Source organism: Microplitis mediator, chromosome 5, assembly GCF_029852145.1.
Source record: "Microplitis mediator isolate UGA2020A chromosome 5, iyMicMedi2.1, whole genome shotgun sequence".
Classification (NCBI taxonomy): Eukaryota; Metazoa; Arthropoda; class Insecta; order Hymenoptera; family Braconidae; genus Microplitis; species Microplitis mediator.
The window spans coordinates 20,146,261-20,163,180 of NC_079973.1; the positions used below are offsets into that span (position 1 = coordinate 20,146,261).

Genomic DNA, 16,920 nt, shown 5'->3' on the forward strand with positions numbered 1-16,920 from the left:
GTGATTTCAAAATCACTTATCATGCACTAGGCTTTTTGACATCACAACCTAGTCAGATATTTATTGATAAATCTGACAGATAGTCACAAAAGCTATTCCAATCAATCAACTCGTTAAATAAATTTCACGAACGAATCATTAGGAAAAATAATTATTTTTATAGAATTCTGGTTTTATTAGAGCATAATATTAATCGTTGAAAAAAAATCACACATTTTTAATATTATTTTTAAGCTCAAAGAGTTTCAGGAATGTTCGACGACTGGCATATAATTCAATCAGTTGTGACTTTTAAGCTTTTCCCACGATGAAAATTGACAATTTTCAAAAAATGAAAGTTATTCAATTTTAGTCCATATCTTGAAAATCGAGTTAATAACAAATTTCATTGTCTCCACACGGAGAAAAAAAAACAGGTAATTTTTCGATGTTACATAGCATTATTACCTTTGTTCGCATTAGAATGTTTACTACGCTAACATAAGAAAATTTACTATGCTAATATAGGAATCACTCTTATGTTGACACATTAGAATTTCCTATGTTGGCATAGTAGAAGTTCCTACGTAAACATAGAAAATTTTACTATGTAGCACAGAGAATTGTTTCTATGTTAACATAGGAATATTTTCTATGGTGGCATAGTAAAAGTTCCGATGTGAACATAGAAAAATTTACTATGTAGCATAGTAGAAGTTCCGATGTTAACATGGGAATATTTTCGATGGTTGCATAGGAAATTGTTCCTATGTTAAAATAGGAATATTTTCTATGGTGGTATAGTAGAAGTTCCTATGTCAACATAGAAACAATTCCCACGTTACATTGTAAAAAATACTGTGCTAACATAGAAACTATTTCTGTACTAATGTAGGAATTTTCCTATATTGACACAGTGATTTTTACTATGTTAACGTAGGAACTTTTTTCATGTATTATAGGAGAAGTTCCTATCTAACATAAAGTTTTTCCCTATGTTGACATAGGGAAAATTCCTATGTCTACAGTGTAATAGTTATACTATGCCAACATAGGAAAAATAACTCTTTTTTCCATGTAGGTCCTTGAAAGCTATTTTGACTATTTCTAGGATAAAGTTACACAATATATACATGTGTATTTTGAAATAGTTTGAAAATTTTATCAGACCAAAAAAACTATTTTTTTTTACTAAGATTTTAAAGGTAGAAAAATTCCGACTATCGCTTAAAATCGCGATATATTTGCACTCAGAGCCTGATATCAATCAGTACAAGGATAGTGTTTTCATGCTCAGTGTAATTTTATACTTGAAAAGATTAAGACTTCCAAGTAATGGTTTATTAAGCTCTAAAACTTATCTACAACAAAAATTTAATTTCCTTAAAAAAATTATATTTGCTCTTTAGATTTTCTCTGCACGATATTAAAATCTATAACAATCGATGCTCCAAAAAAATTTAACCCTCAAGAAATTCTTATCAATAGTTTGTCTTATACAACAATCAGAAAAAATGTGTTATCATCTATAGCATTGTATCGAAACTATTGTGTACAACTGAACAAAGAATTTTTTGACGTTTAAATTTATCTTGGAAGCATGCAAAAGCATCAGAGCATCTACACGTTGAGATGTGCATCGAATACAAAATATCCCTCGAGTTTTTCATCAGCAGCAGAGTTGATCATTCAAGCATTTTTTCGCACTCTCTGGTTCTAAAGTAAAGTCACAGTTGGAACCAGGAAAAAAAGTCGACAATTGAGAGAGCGTATTTTTCCCATGAAAATAAGCAACAATAAGGTGAAGGACGAGAGTGAATGAGAAAGATAATATGAAGGGAAGGAGAGAATTAGTAAGAGAATGAGATGAGACTTTGCCGTGCGAGACTATTATATAGAATGGAAAATAATAGATGGAGGCGCGTGGCGAACAAATGACAAGTTTAGTTTCTCCGTCGTACAAGCAAGCCCATCAGTGTGATGGCTTTTACTCAGTGCTTTGCACTTTCGAGCTTCCTCTGCGTAACCAAATACTCGCGAAGTTTCTATGTACGTTTGCGTTGTTGTATACCTCAAGGCGTAAACTATTTGTTAGTAGTAGGAATGTCAAGTTGTATGTTTGTGACACACGAATGTACTGTAGAGGACGATTTAAGCCTTCAACAAATGAATGAGGTATAAATAGGATCTCTTGATGAGTTTCTCAAGAGTTTTGTTGTACAATGTGTTAAGATATTGCATGTCAAGTAGAAGCAATAATTTGATGAATATGATGCCTCAATTAATTTCTCGACTATTATATTGCGTTGCGTGAAGAATAGAAATGATCTCAAGTCATACTTGAGAAGGAGAGTGAAAGCTTAAAAAATTTTAAGAGCTGAAAAAAAATCTAAGAAGTCATATACGATTCTTCAAGAGAGCGTATCTGGCGAACAACTGAGCTATCGACTTCCCCCACTCCGACTTTCACGTCAGCGTATGAGGGAATAGTCATTTTTATAAGTGGATAATGGAAGATAACTTCAGGGCAATTTTTTTAATGTTATAAAGTTTCTTTTAAACGGTTAGATGGCATATAGTAACATATGCCATCCCATGGAAACCATTTGCTGTCATTAGAGTATTATAAAAATTGTGGAAATTACGAAAATTGCACCGGTCGATTAAGCTATAGCTCTGAGCAATTTTCTGAAATAATCAATATCTTGTACCGGAGCTCAGTTCAATCCTGGCTTTCATCGACTTCACTTCATTTACTTACATACTACATACAAGTAGCTCTGAAAGTGACAAAGTTATTTTTTCTTTGACTTTTTTTTTCTTTAGCATGTATGAATATATTTATTTATTTTTTTTTTACTGAAGTATAGTTTTGTGTGCGAATGAGTCCTATTCAAAATAAATTCATTTTTGAATTATTATTTATTTTAAAAGTTGGTCTCTTTGTGATTTTTTTATTGTTTTATTTTAGTTAATTTTATTATTGTTCTTTTTTTTTTTTTTTTTTATAAGTTAATATTTGAAACTTTTTTTACTTTTAATTTTAGAAAAATGCCACTGAATTGTTAGTTTGTTAATACCTTACAATGAACTCGAATGTTCATAAAATACAATAAGTGAGAATGGGTCAAAAGTGCATGATGTGCGAGTATATATATTATTCGTATTCCAATTTAGTGTCGAATACAATGAGGCTTCAAGTGACATCCTGAAGTGTAATCTCTGCTTTCAAAGTGGGATCATACTGAACAATGCCCCAGACTATTTCAAATCGACATTTTAAAACGAAAAATTTTTCAGAATCTTCCTTTTAGCTCGTTCAAGCTGACAATTCGAATTTTCTATTGCTGTGCTTTTGTTTAATGAAAGTGAACAAAAAAAAATCTTTCATTACCTTCCATTTTTAGTACATTTTATAGAAATCCATGCTATTGCATTTGTTGTCGTGGCAGATTTTTCAACAAATTTCGCCATCTCCTATCATAATTAGTCCAGTAGGTTGCCAAAATACTATTGATTCAAAAGTATACTAATATATATGTATGTATGTGATATGACGTGCCTTGTAGTGACGATAACGTCTACAATTCTAAATGGATCTTAATGAAACTTAGCATACTTATTTTTTGGTCGAAAATTTAGGTCAAGTTCGAAGATGAGCACAATCAGTTGATTAGTTTGAAAGTAGTAGGCATTAAAAATTTTTGAAATTAAAAAAAAAATCATTTCCTGTCGATTTATCTTCGAATAACTTCTGAACCCAAAGTGATAGCTCATTTCTGTTAAATGTATTTTGAAGTTTATGCAATAAGCTTCAAATTTCTATACTTAACTTACCACTTCGATAGTTTTTTCAAATTGTTTGAAGGATTTCAAAACTCCAAAAAAAGCGTTTTGCGGATTTTACTTCTAATATATTCTCTGAATGATACGTTACGATTAAATTTCGTTACTGGTGCGTTAAAGCTGATAAAATAAGCTTTAGATTACAATGCTACGACATTTATATTTTTTGATTTGATAGTTTGACGAAGGTCGAAAATGAGCCAAAATGATCGAATAGTTGGAACACGGCAAAAACATTTTGGCTCTCCCAACCACAATATTGTAGTAAAACATTGTAGTAGCGGGTACTCCAATACGTATAGTAAAGGGTACTATATAAATACGACTGACAACTAAATTTGTAGTAAACAATGATGATTGTAGTTGGCGTGACTACACTTGTGGTTGAGTTAACTTCAAGTTGGTGTGGACATTTCTTTACTCCATGTAGTAACCTCAACTACAGCTGCTGTTGTAGCAACCACTATTTTCTTCCGTGAAATAATGGGTGTATGAAATTTGCCAAATTTAGAAAAAAAAACATCCTTTACTGATTTATCTGTATATTCGATGGCCTTAAAATTCATAAAAAAAACGTTCAAAAAAATTGGTTTTTTGATTGAATTTTAACTGAACGATTAAAAATTAATAAATAAATAATCAGAAATCTACTTCTATTTCGGTTGCTGAATAAGCTTTTCTAAATTATTTGTTTTATCTTCATTTATGTTTATTCTTGAGTTTTTTTAACATTAAAAATAATTTGAATTTTTTTTTTATTTGTTACAGAAACCGAAGTTCAGCTCACTAAGCAAACCAGTTTATTGTCAACATACTTGGATACTTTATTAAATCGTTTAATAATATTTGAATTTTAAACGAAGAAGACATTAATTAATCAATAATTAATTAAATAGAGGATTTAATTAAGGATGGAACACATGTACAAACAATAATTCAAATTAAATATGAGAAGTTTTTGACTAACGAACAAGTTTAACTAGGCAAACGGCTATTAATTATTGTTATTACTTCTCATAACTTATGAGTAATAACAGTACTACATATTGTAAGTATGTATATATATACATATATATATATATATATAAACATATATACATGCAGAACATTTATATTCTCTTGATTTAAGCTTCATATTTGTTTGGTTCTTTGTATATTTATTTAATTATAAAATTTTACTCTGTACACATTATTACCAATATGAATAATTAATATAAATTTAAAATATATAATGAATTCTTACACTGTAAAAAGAGTGGTCTTAAAAATGGACTCAATTTAACACCACGCGGTGTTAAAATGAAATAACACCGATTTAGGCGATGTAATTTGGTGGTGTTAAATCGGTGTAAAAAAAAAATTCCACGTATAGAAATTAGAAAAAAAATGTTTTACATATAAAAAAAATATAAAAACTTAATAAATATTATCTGGAGGAAATTTAAATTTTGCTATGGACTTATTTAAATAATTATTTATGTTATACGTAATTTATTTAAAAATTACACAATTTTACGCCCACTATTTCAATCACTGATAATTTAATTAAATAATAAAAATACTGTGTTAACTGTAGTGAAAGAATACGTAAAAATATTCACAAAGTAAAATATTTTTAACACCGGAAAACATTTTGACATCGGGAATTATTTTTAACCTTGGTAAAGAATATTTATACCGGCGGCGGTGTTAAAATTTAACACCTATACCGCCTGGACGTACCCTGTTTTTTTTACAGTGTACTAACTGATTAAACAGTAATATTAATATTAAAAATTGACGAAACAACAATGTACGGTAAATTTTTTTTTAAAACAGAAATTAATTTTCAGGCTTTATTATTTCTAGTAGAAAATGTTAAAATGGCTAGAAACATGAAATGAAATATGTGTTGTTTTACTTTCATTGTTACTGCTATAGAGTATATCGAAATACAAATGAAATGTTGATTGTGAATAACATTCACAGGCTGTTATTGTCACGAGTGTGCTTAAGGCACTTCGGTACGAGTGACTCTCAAATTAGATCCTGTGTACAAAGGTCCACTATATACGAGAGTTATATACAGTGAATATTGCATACACCCGAATTCAATTGCTTTACGATCGTAATAAAATTTCACAACCTTTTAACCTAAATATAATGAAAAAATTTAATAACGACAAATTGAATTTTGTATTTTTTTTTTTCATTTTACTGCCACTTTATTAAAAAATGAATACATTGATAATTGAAATAAAGTGGTACTTTTTTTTTAGCGTTCTTTAATTTATTTTTATTTAATTTTGAAAATTAATTTCACGAGTCAAGCATCCGTACAGCAACAAACTTCACGAACAGTAGATAGATCATAAAGCGAGTGTACAACTGGCTCTTTTTCCTAGTCCACTTTCATAAACCGCTGGTTGCCGAGACTATAAATCAGGTTACGCGAAAATTTTGTCCTGTATTCTTCTAGTTTTCACGTTTATATATAAAAGCTAGAGAGACTGCGGTAAACCTAAAGTATATCACGTTATATAAAAAAGAAAGAAAAAATATTTTTTAATATAAATATTATGACAAAGATGAAAAATACCATTGAAATGAATAATACCAAAATAAAAATTTAATTAAACAAACATATGCACTGTAAAAAGAGCGGTGTTAAATATGGACTCATTTTAACTCCGTCCGGTGTTAAAATAAAATTACACAGGTGTAGGAGGAGTAATTCACCGGTGTTAAAAATACCGGTTAATACCGGTACATCGATTTAATAATCGAGGTAACCGATGTAAAAGCGGAGTAAAATCGGTGTAAAGGCGGGATAATCGGTGTAAAAGCGGAGTAATTCCGGTGTAAAAGCAGGGTAAACTGCGTCCGCTTGAAGCATTAACTTTAAAGATTATAAAACACAAAAAATGTCAGTTCTTTATAAAAATTAATAAAAAATATCATTTATTAACAAGTATAGTGATCGAGTAAGTAAAAATATTCACAAACTAAAATATTTCAACACCGGTAAAGAATATCTACACCGGCGGCGGCGTTATTTTAACACTGGTCTAGAATATTTACACCGGTGGTGGCGTTATTTTAACACCGCTTTCGGGGGTAAATTTAACACCGATAATTTTAACACCTACACCGCTTGGACTTACCCCGGGGATTTTTTACAGTGTGGTATACCATCGTACAATAGTTTATATAATATACAATATGAGTTTACGAAAATCAATGTACACGGAAAGAAATTTACGGTAACAATTATGATATAGTATCGGAATGTTTCTTATATCGTATGGTAACAGATTTTTTGAAGTATCGATTATAGAAATGACATCCATACAAATTATGTAAGCCATTAATATCTATGGGTTTCATTTCTAAGACACGATACCGAAATAGTTCCTACACGAGGATAATTAAGTAATTACGTTTATTGTGCTAAATTTTTAATTTCAATCATCTAGAATGATTGGAACATTTTTCAGTGCGATCGAACAATATGTACAATTATTACTAAATTCAAAAAGTTCAAATTCACAATATATTTTTTATTTATTCTAGGTATTTTAGGATAGACAGCAAAGACAAAGTTACTACCTCACAGTTTCGATATTTGTCTAGTAATAGTAAAGTTTGGAGCTGAGTACAGAATTATTTACTACATAGCAATTCCTCTGGGAACAAAATCGTGACTTCATCGGATCTTCTCATGCGAATGATTTGGCATAATGCAACTTGATACATATTGTTGTTAATACCACAACATAACGAATTTTACTTCCTGAAGGAAAACTTCGAGATGGAAATTTTGCATGTGGTCCTGTTGTTGCATATTGTTTAACTATGAATCAAAAATCAATATAAAGGTCACATACACGGAGAAATTATTGTTATTTCAAACACTATGGTGTCAAAGTAAAGTCGGACTATAATGGCTATATAGCACAAATTGAAATGAAAATTGTTTCAAAAATTACTATGACACTTTAGCATTTCAAATAAAAATAATATACCCGAGAAATAATGGTTTGAATCTGTATATAGATTGATGATCAAATTTTGTTTATTATTAGATCTACGTAGATTAATACCGCACTTTAATGTCGTAGATTTAATTTGTTCGACTTTTGAAAACTATGCAGATCTAAACCATTTTTCTAATCTACATGATTAATTGAATTATGTAAAAATGATCATGTTTTTTTCTTATTTTCAGCCATCATTTCAATTGATCCAAAAGCTCAACGTTGTTTATTGTTATGTCTTCTTTGATGTTAGCAGCTGAGTTGACTCTGACCAACAACTAAATTATCTTATGTTTCAATGCTTTCTAAAAACGAATTAGTGAAAATCACTATTTGACAGTGAATAGTCACTTATTGCCTGTGAAAAGTGTACCACTATTTAAATTAGCGACATACTTCCCGATGATAAAAGGTTTTATACAATTGTGTAAAATTATATATGCATTATATATGAATTATATATAAATTGGATAGAAAAAATGGCCCTATCCAATTGTATACAATCTGTATACAATTTGCATAGAATTGTATACAATTTCTATACAGATTGTATACAATTGGATCGGGCCATTTTTTCTATCCAATTTATGTATAATTTTATACAATTGTATAAAATCTTTTTTCATCGGGTTTTCACTAATAAATAGTGAATAGTCACTATTTCCACTATTTTAAATTTAAGAGAGTGAATGATAATATTTATTTAATAAAGTACAAAAAAAAAAAATATTCCTAAAGTAATGAACTTATAAATTTAAAATATTACTAACCAGTGAACTGTTTTATTAGAGTATAATAATATAAAAATAAGTTAACGACATTTCAATGAATTGGCCTGATCGTTGTCAGCTCGTTAGTGCCCGTCGTCTGAAAGCTCGTTAACTTTCCATTAATCTTCAATTTATGGAGTAAAATAGCTTATCGGCTCGCTGCAATTGCAATCAATGGCTCTGCGGTCTCGTGCCAACCCGGCTAGTGTCTATATGAAATTATTGGTCGTCCGCTAATTAATCTGACAAGAAAAATAAATGAAAAAAATTTTTAAAGCTTGAGAATGTAGAAGAAGGCGCGAAGAGAGAGAAAGAAAAAATAGAGTTGAGGAAAAATAATTTAAAATAAAAAAATGAAAACAAAAGAGAGTATAAAGGTGTTGCGCGTGCTCGAGACAGAGTCGAGAGGGTGCAGATAGAGACAAGTATCCCCACAAAACTTACGGAGGTCGCGTGCACGATACAATACTCAAGAATGGAAAAATTTTTCTCCCTGTTACCCACCGGAATTCGCCTCCAGGCATCTCTTCTTGGTTTTTTTTTCTTTATTCCGTCAGACCAACCGGACGCTCGGTCGCTTGTGCAACTTTTCACTGTCTCCGGTAGATGATAATAAACAGATATATAAAAAACAATAATAGTTCAAGTAAAATTAGAAGAAATATAACAATAGAATTTATTTATATTTTTCTCGGATCGTTGATTAAATTTTTTTTAGCCGTCATGAAAGTTTGATATGTTGATAAATTTTTTTTCAATAAAATATCGTTACGACGAGAAAATTTTTCAGATATTTATATTTAGGATTTTTTTGTCAAATAAAACCTCAACGTAATATAAATACATGGGCTTTATATATATTATATTATAATCTAGTATGCCCAGCTTTTTTTCCCTTTAAAATTCTCATTCGTTTAAAAGAAAAACGAAAAAGAAGTCACCATTCATTTAGTAAGTGCAAGAAGAAAAGTACCGTTGGTCCATGTTAGAGCGAAAGAGGAAAAAGAACGAACTAAACTGTTCCTAATGAAACCATAAAATTACACACTTCAAGTGCGAAATGTTAAGGTTGTAAAGAAGAGTTAGTTGCAACAGAAAAAAAAATTTTCCTTTTTACTACCTCCTTATTTATTTATTTATGTCTTTAAAATTTATAAGATTTTATTTCGCAAAATTCTTCATTGCGTACCAAAGAGCAAAATCAGTACATTTGAACCCACAGATTGGAATCATACTAGCTTTATTTGGTATGCTCATTGATGATGTATTACTGTACATGTATTACATCATGAGAAAATGTTCTACTTTCCTCCCGTTAAATAAAGAAGCGATTAACGTTTTTTGCACAGGCGTACAGCGAAGAGGTCAATTTTCATCAAACCTGCACGGAAAGCTTGAACTTCGACTCCGTTGAGTGGGAGCAAAGTTTTAATTTTTTGCTAAAAGAAAATAAATCATGAATATACGCATGCGTCAATTTTCCTTAAATAAATAGCATATTATACACCAAGGGAGGAAAGTAGGGTATTCCAACCGGCGTATATTATTGTGGCAAACACGCGGATTGGCATGTATACTATTTTTCACCAGGTCTGCACCTACACAGTAATAGTACATTACACACCTAGGGAGAAAGATTCGATCCGCGTGTGTATTTGCCTACCTGAGCAGAAGGCAAGGGTGGCAAACACGTGGCTGGGGACGTGGTATGTATACGAATTTTAACCCGATCTACACCTGACAGCTTAAATTTTTGTCTCTGTTTAAGGTAAGAATGACGCATGTGCTAATTTTTATCATATTTTTTCTCATGAAGGAAAAGAATGACTTTTTTCCCTTTAAGAGGATTTGCCATCTATTCTCTTTCTCACACACATGTGAACAAACGAAACGGTCCTGGTTGCACTTACACTAGCAAATGGAAATTTCAAATAAGCCGTTCTCAGATATGAACTGAAATTGACGAACCGGAAGCATTTCATTCGATAAATAATAACTTTACGCATCGAATGACATATTTTATTTCATTATTTAGGCCTTTATCTGTGAAAACGGTTCATTTGAAAATCACCTGTTTCACTTTCTTAAACAGGGCAGGAATTCAAACTTTCACCGCAGATATGGTGAAAAATTAATTTTTGAGCTGCAAAGCTTTTATATTATTTTCTTTTTGTATTATTCGCTTTAAAACATTTCATCATTATACTTTGAATCGTTTCTATAATATTTATCCAAAGCTATATTATAAAAAGTACTTTGCACCATAAAAAATAATTTCTACTATAAAAATCTGATGCAATCCAACATTGATCTACTTTGATATTCATATAAAACATTCAAGCTAGAGTTTCATCTTTGATGTGTTTTCATTGGTCTGTTAGTACGTTTGTGCAAACGTAAATCCAATAAAATCTCAAGTTTGTTATGAATCAACTTGATTCCTTTTACACTAGCTTTAATAAATATCTCTAAAGTAAAACTGCGTTGAAAACCGCTATTTAAATTCCTCTTATTCAAATAATAATTATTTATTAATTTTACGTTTTAAATTAAATACTTCATAAATTTAAATATTATTTTTATTATGACATAAACATTTAGTCTTATGAAACTGTTGCATATTCAATAGATTTTCACATACTAAAACTATTGCACACCTTAAGCACGAAGCGTTAAATTTACTCTATCGAGTCTCGGTCAATAATTTTTTACTGTTTTGCTCACTTTTACTTGTTTTCATACTTTATATTGTTTACGTAAACAGTATGAAAAGCACACTATTACCGTAACAAAACTTCTTAATAGACACATTCTACACAATTTGAGGTTCATTCGATCGGATATTCGTAGAATAAAATGTAAATTAATTTTCAATAACTGAACCAGTTGTGTTGGTTCGACTGTACGTAAACACATCTTCAATAGAAAAAAAAAAAAAAGATTGGATTGACCTCATACTTTTTCCAATAGCTTTAAATTTCTATAGAATAGAGCTCTGTTGAAAATTACCAATAAAATCCTTTTTTTTTTTGTAATTGTAATAAATGAGTTAAGCACAAAACTGATAGTTTCATATCTTTTGAATCCATTTGTGTATGTATCATCAAATACTACTAACGACAATATATAAAATGTATCAACAAAGAAAAAGTTGACGAATATCCAACAGTTGATGACACTGAAATTTTTTGTTTTCATTGAGTGCAATACAAATAAATGGAAACAGTAGAGATATTTTATATGAAACCTCGAATATAAATGAGTGAAACTGAGGTAAAAAATGATCATTTCAAAAAAAGTTTGAGGAAGCCCGGCCCAAAAATAAAACTTGATTTAGACTTGGTTTACTAAGTCGAAATTTTGAGCCGTTTTCCAAAGACAAACTCGACTTTTTTTTACAAAGATATGAGATACACTGAGTTTTCGCCTTGGTTTAGACTTAACTGGCTTACTTAGTCACAATTCAAGACGAAAAAGTCGAAATTGACTTGGTTTAGACTTCGTTGACTTGAATTATAAGGCGAAAAAGTTGAAACTAAGGTGAAACGTGAAAAACACATTTTGATTTGGTTGATGAAGTCTAAAGCGACTGTCGTACTAAGATGAAAAAAGCTGTAAAAGTTGTCAAAATTTTAAGTCGAAAAAGTCAACATCTTATCGGAAAACCGTCGGCAAATCGATAACTTCAAAAGAAGATTAAGGTGAAGCGAACCTCAATCAAGTTTTATTTTTGACCCGGGAGATATTATAATTTACTTGAATGGAATTAAAAAAATTTGACATTGTGATGCTTTATAAAATTTAATTTTTATTTTATTGCTGCATGAACTTTTGAGTTGAGCTGTGTATTTTTGAATTTTTCAGATTTTTTTAGATGACTATGAATTTTTTTCTTAAATAACAAAGCTTAAAAGAAAATATCGTAATAGTTCTGTGTTTATTTTCAGTTAACCCTTTGTTGGTCGCGCTATGAGCAAATCGCCTGCTAACAACTACTCAACCTATAGAGATTCGCTACAGTGCGAGTGAGAAACTAAAGAAGACGCGACCAACGAAGGGTTAAGTAGTAAATATTACACAACTTCAATATTTCAATATTATTAAGCATACCACTTATGTAACTAATTTTGAAATACCCATTATATAGATTGTATATACAAATTTCTATATATATACATCTATATAGTTGTATATTATATTACAGAGCGTCGAAAAAATAAAAAAAAATAAAATGAACAGAATAAGTAAAAGAGGGTGAACTATAAGAAAATGCTCTTAGAGCCACAATAGAGACAATGTCACTCAGTGGACGTTTTGAGACAATAGAACTTTATGGGCAATAATAGTCATAGCGATACCGGTCAATGGAGCCAAGATAATGCCCGTAAAAGACAAAAAAATAAAAAATAGACAGAATAAAATAAAAAAATTCGCATCTTCAGCGAGCCATTTGACGATCGCAACGAGGCAAAGACCCTTGTTCTTTTTTTAGCCAATGATCGCCATCAAATAATAATATGACACAGGATCCTCAAAGACCTAACCGCTTAAGACTTTATAGACAATAAAACTCTTATACATTTTTTATTCTTATATAATTTATTTTATCCCATTGACCGAATTATTTGTCCACAACATTTAACTTCATTACCATTTTTTTTCAATAATATACGTACATTAAAATTTTGTATCATAACATAACTCAACAGTTGCCAGCTGTCCTTGGATAAAATATGACGTTTATTGTTTTTTTAACTCCCTCTTATCTGAATTTAAAATTTAAAATATAGTAGTTTATCTATCGAGTGCGATCGTAGTAAGACGCGAGTTGTGAAAATTGCTGCCCGAGCCGAAGGCGACCAACACACGAGCGTCTTAGACTCGATTGTACTAAATAAATACATTAGTTTTTGTGACAGATATTTGAAATGTACTACAGTTGGTACCTATAAATAGCACGTTATAAATCCGCGTTTGTTTATTTGGAAAGATTGTTTTGAGTATTTGTTGAAAATGAGAGAGAGGTCGATAAGTGTATTAATTAATATGATGATAAATTTTCTCACAAGATGGCTCGTTGAGTTACTTCAATATTTTTTGTGATACCCGCTGCGAAGGTTAGATTTTCGACCGCCGTCTGGCGGTAGAAAAGCGGCCGATTCCCACATAGCAGAATTTAGTATAATTTTGCCAATACTTTCGGCACGAATGCCGAAAGGATATACTTTCGCTACCATACGTTTCACGTTGTACCTATTTAAATGAATTTTTATGCTACAACTATTAAAAATAACGTTGATACAATAAACTCACATAATTTATCACAATCATTAAAAATAAATGGACCACTTAAAAATATATCTCTTAATTTTAAAAACTGTTCAAATATCACCTTTAATTTCAATGATAAATAATTATGATAATAATTTTGCTATAAAAAATAATAATAGTTCTATCCTGTCATACAAAAAAAAATGTGTCACCAGCAATATAAAAATTTTCTCTAATAAATATTTCTTATAACGTTATTTCTTTTATTTATTAATTTATTTTATTCTTTTTTTTATGATGAATTATCTTTTTAATTATAATTAATTTTGATTACATCATTTCTCTTAAATCGAACCTTTGCAGCGGGTATCACAAAAAGTACAGTGTATGTCATGTGTGCAACGAGAGGGACACCTGGTGAGCGTGGTTGCGGCATTCGCTTCTGCTTATGCTACAGTCACATGTGTACTCGTGTAAATAGCCACACTCGTACTCATGTGACTGCGCCATAAGCTATCAGCTCATGCGCACCACGCTCATCAAGATATCTCCCTCTTTGCACACGCGCTATACAATCTACTATTTTAATCCGTTGATGACGTCACTATTAGAACGATCAGGTATCTTTTTTACCAGCTGTATCTTATCTAATATTTTTATCTGCCGACTATAGGCGCTAAATGTCGTACATTTCAAGTTTCTGTCACAAAAAAAATTTGAAGTTATTGATTTCAAACCGATTTTCAGACATGGAATTTTTATCAAATGTAGGTTTCGTATTTACCAACTGAAGTAGAGATCGTTTGATCAAAGAGATTCTAAAATATTATAAAAAAAAAAAAAAAAATGTCTTTGAGCTTGAAAATGACGAGAATTTTTGAGGCTGGCTCACAGAGTCGACCATTTTGAAGTCTTATTTTTTTCTAATAAATTAATTTTATCATATCTCTAGTAATTGCGAATATGAACGAATAAAAAAAAATAGCAGTGTATAATAAATGATAAAAATATTAAGAAAATGGATAATTTTAAGTTTCAGACGAATTAATCCAAGTGCAAAGTTAAGAGTTTCATTTTATGTATATGAAAATACATAAAGAAGAAATGAAATGAGAGTAGAGTCTCAACGACACTACTTTTTTTTCAGAAGAACCACGACGTCTCGACATCAGACGTCGCATTCTGATGGTACAGTACAGCGAGTTTGAGAACGAAAAGAAACTAAAAAAAAGGTCGATGCTTTCGCGCATACTTATGTTTAAGACATGTATTTGTGTGTGGTGATAAAGCGCAGAGGGAAAAGAGAGAGACGAGTAATAAAAAAAAAGAGGAAATAAAAAATAGAGTAGAGAAGTAAAGAGTCGGCTCCAATTACGGCGTTTAGAGAAGGCTCCAGTATTATATACATACCCTGCCAAAAGAGAAGTAGATATAGAGAGGCTCGTCGAGTCTTTGCGCGAAGGGTGAATTCCATCGTTGCAACTCTCTCAGAAGCCTCGAGCTATCTCAACCATTTGTCGTTTGTATACCCCAACTTTCTCTCTCACATTAAAATATATATATACATACAAATACTACTGGATAGTATACTCATATGCAAGAAGTCTCGTTAGATTTTCGCCATTCGGTTATATCCGCTTTGCCACTACTATATATTATATAATACATGTGTGTAGACGTACACATTATATGCTTATTTCCCATTTCATCTCTATACCTGTTCACGGTCTTACACGCTGCTGGTTCTCAAATCAATCCTGAACTGTCTGCCACACCTGTTTACAATCAGGATGCTAGAAATTAACGGGTAGCATATATACGCATGCAATTAACACTCTAGACAAATGAAGATTTAACTGAGATATATATATATATATATATCAATACTCAACTAATAATATTTTTTATCAATATGTGAAGTATTAGATCCGTATCTTTCGAAATTAATCCCTATCGGATCCGTATTACGGTAAATTATGATAATTACCTTATTTTCCCGTAAGTTATGGAAAAATAGTGTAATTTACAATAAAATACGGGATTCTACGGTTAAATACGGTATTTTGCGGTAAATGTTTGGCATTTTACGGCAAAATTGCGGTATTTTGACCCCAAATTGGTCGTAAAAGAGCGGTAATTTACCGTAAAATTGCGGCAAGCCTGCGGTATTTTACCGTAAAGTAAAGTATTGCAAAAACTGTAAAAATAAAAAACATATGGTGCTTGCAGTAAAAGTGCTGCAAATTACGGTACATTGTCGTATTTTACTGCAGAGTGCGGTAAATTACCGTAAATTGCGGCATATTTGCCGTAGAAATACTGTATTTTACGATAAATTACGGCAAAATGTGGTAAATTACCATAATTCAGATCCGCCAGGGATTTATTTAATCGAACGGAAAAATATTAATAAAAAGTTTTATTGTAAACTTATGTACCAGTAATTACAGTAAAGTGAGTAAAAAAAAATTATTCGCCTAAAATTCTAAGTAATTACTCGATAAATAATTTCAAAATCGCACTTTAAGCGGTAACTCTTGAATTATTTCGAAGCTCCTATTTTATGATTCACCCTCGCTGATTTAACTTTTCCTTGGCAATTAATTCTATTAATTTATTCATATTAATTCAAGGCTTATTCAGCGAGAAAAAGTGAGACTAATTTTGTGAGACTAAAATTTGTAGGGATTAATTGAAAAATTTATCGAAGTCCGACAAAAAAAGTAGATGTATATTTGAAGTGTTAATTCCCGGTTTTCCGGCCTCCTTCAGCTTTAGCACCTTATCGAAAGACTACTAAAATGGGGATGAACTTAATTGTCACCTTGTGTATATATGTATTGTATATGCATAAATGTATAGATCTGTATAAAATAGAGTAGAAAAATATGTAATTTCACCCTTAGCATCATCGGAGGAGAAGTGATTATTTTTTGAAACTGGATTATATTATCATAGAAGTAGACTTGTTTTCAACCCGAATAAATTTGAAATGGGATTTACTCCCGCATGAAAATACCATATATGATAAACATATA

At 30.7% G+C, this 16,920-nt stretch overlaps 1 protein-coding gene across 18 annotated transcripts in view; it reads left to right on the forward strand.

The window, feature by feature from the left end:
* Positions 1-16,920, forward strand: part of LOC130668749 (uncharacterized) — a 141,926-nt gene that overhangs the window by 111,704 nt on the left and 13,302 nt on the right. For 15 of the 18 annotated variants that reach the window (XM_057471182.1, XM_057471181.1, XM_057471186.1 and 12 more), the window contains one exon: positions 4,594-4,873. The gene's annotated coding sequence lies outside the window, so the exon portion shown is untranslated. Of the gene's footprint in view, positions 1-2,711; positions 2,809-4,593; positions 4,874-8,551; positions 12,678-16,920 lie in introns of those variants that run through there. The other 3 variants (XM_057471189.1, XM_057471198.1, XM_057471199.1) reach the window with 3 other exon arrangements.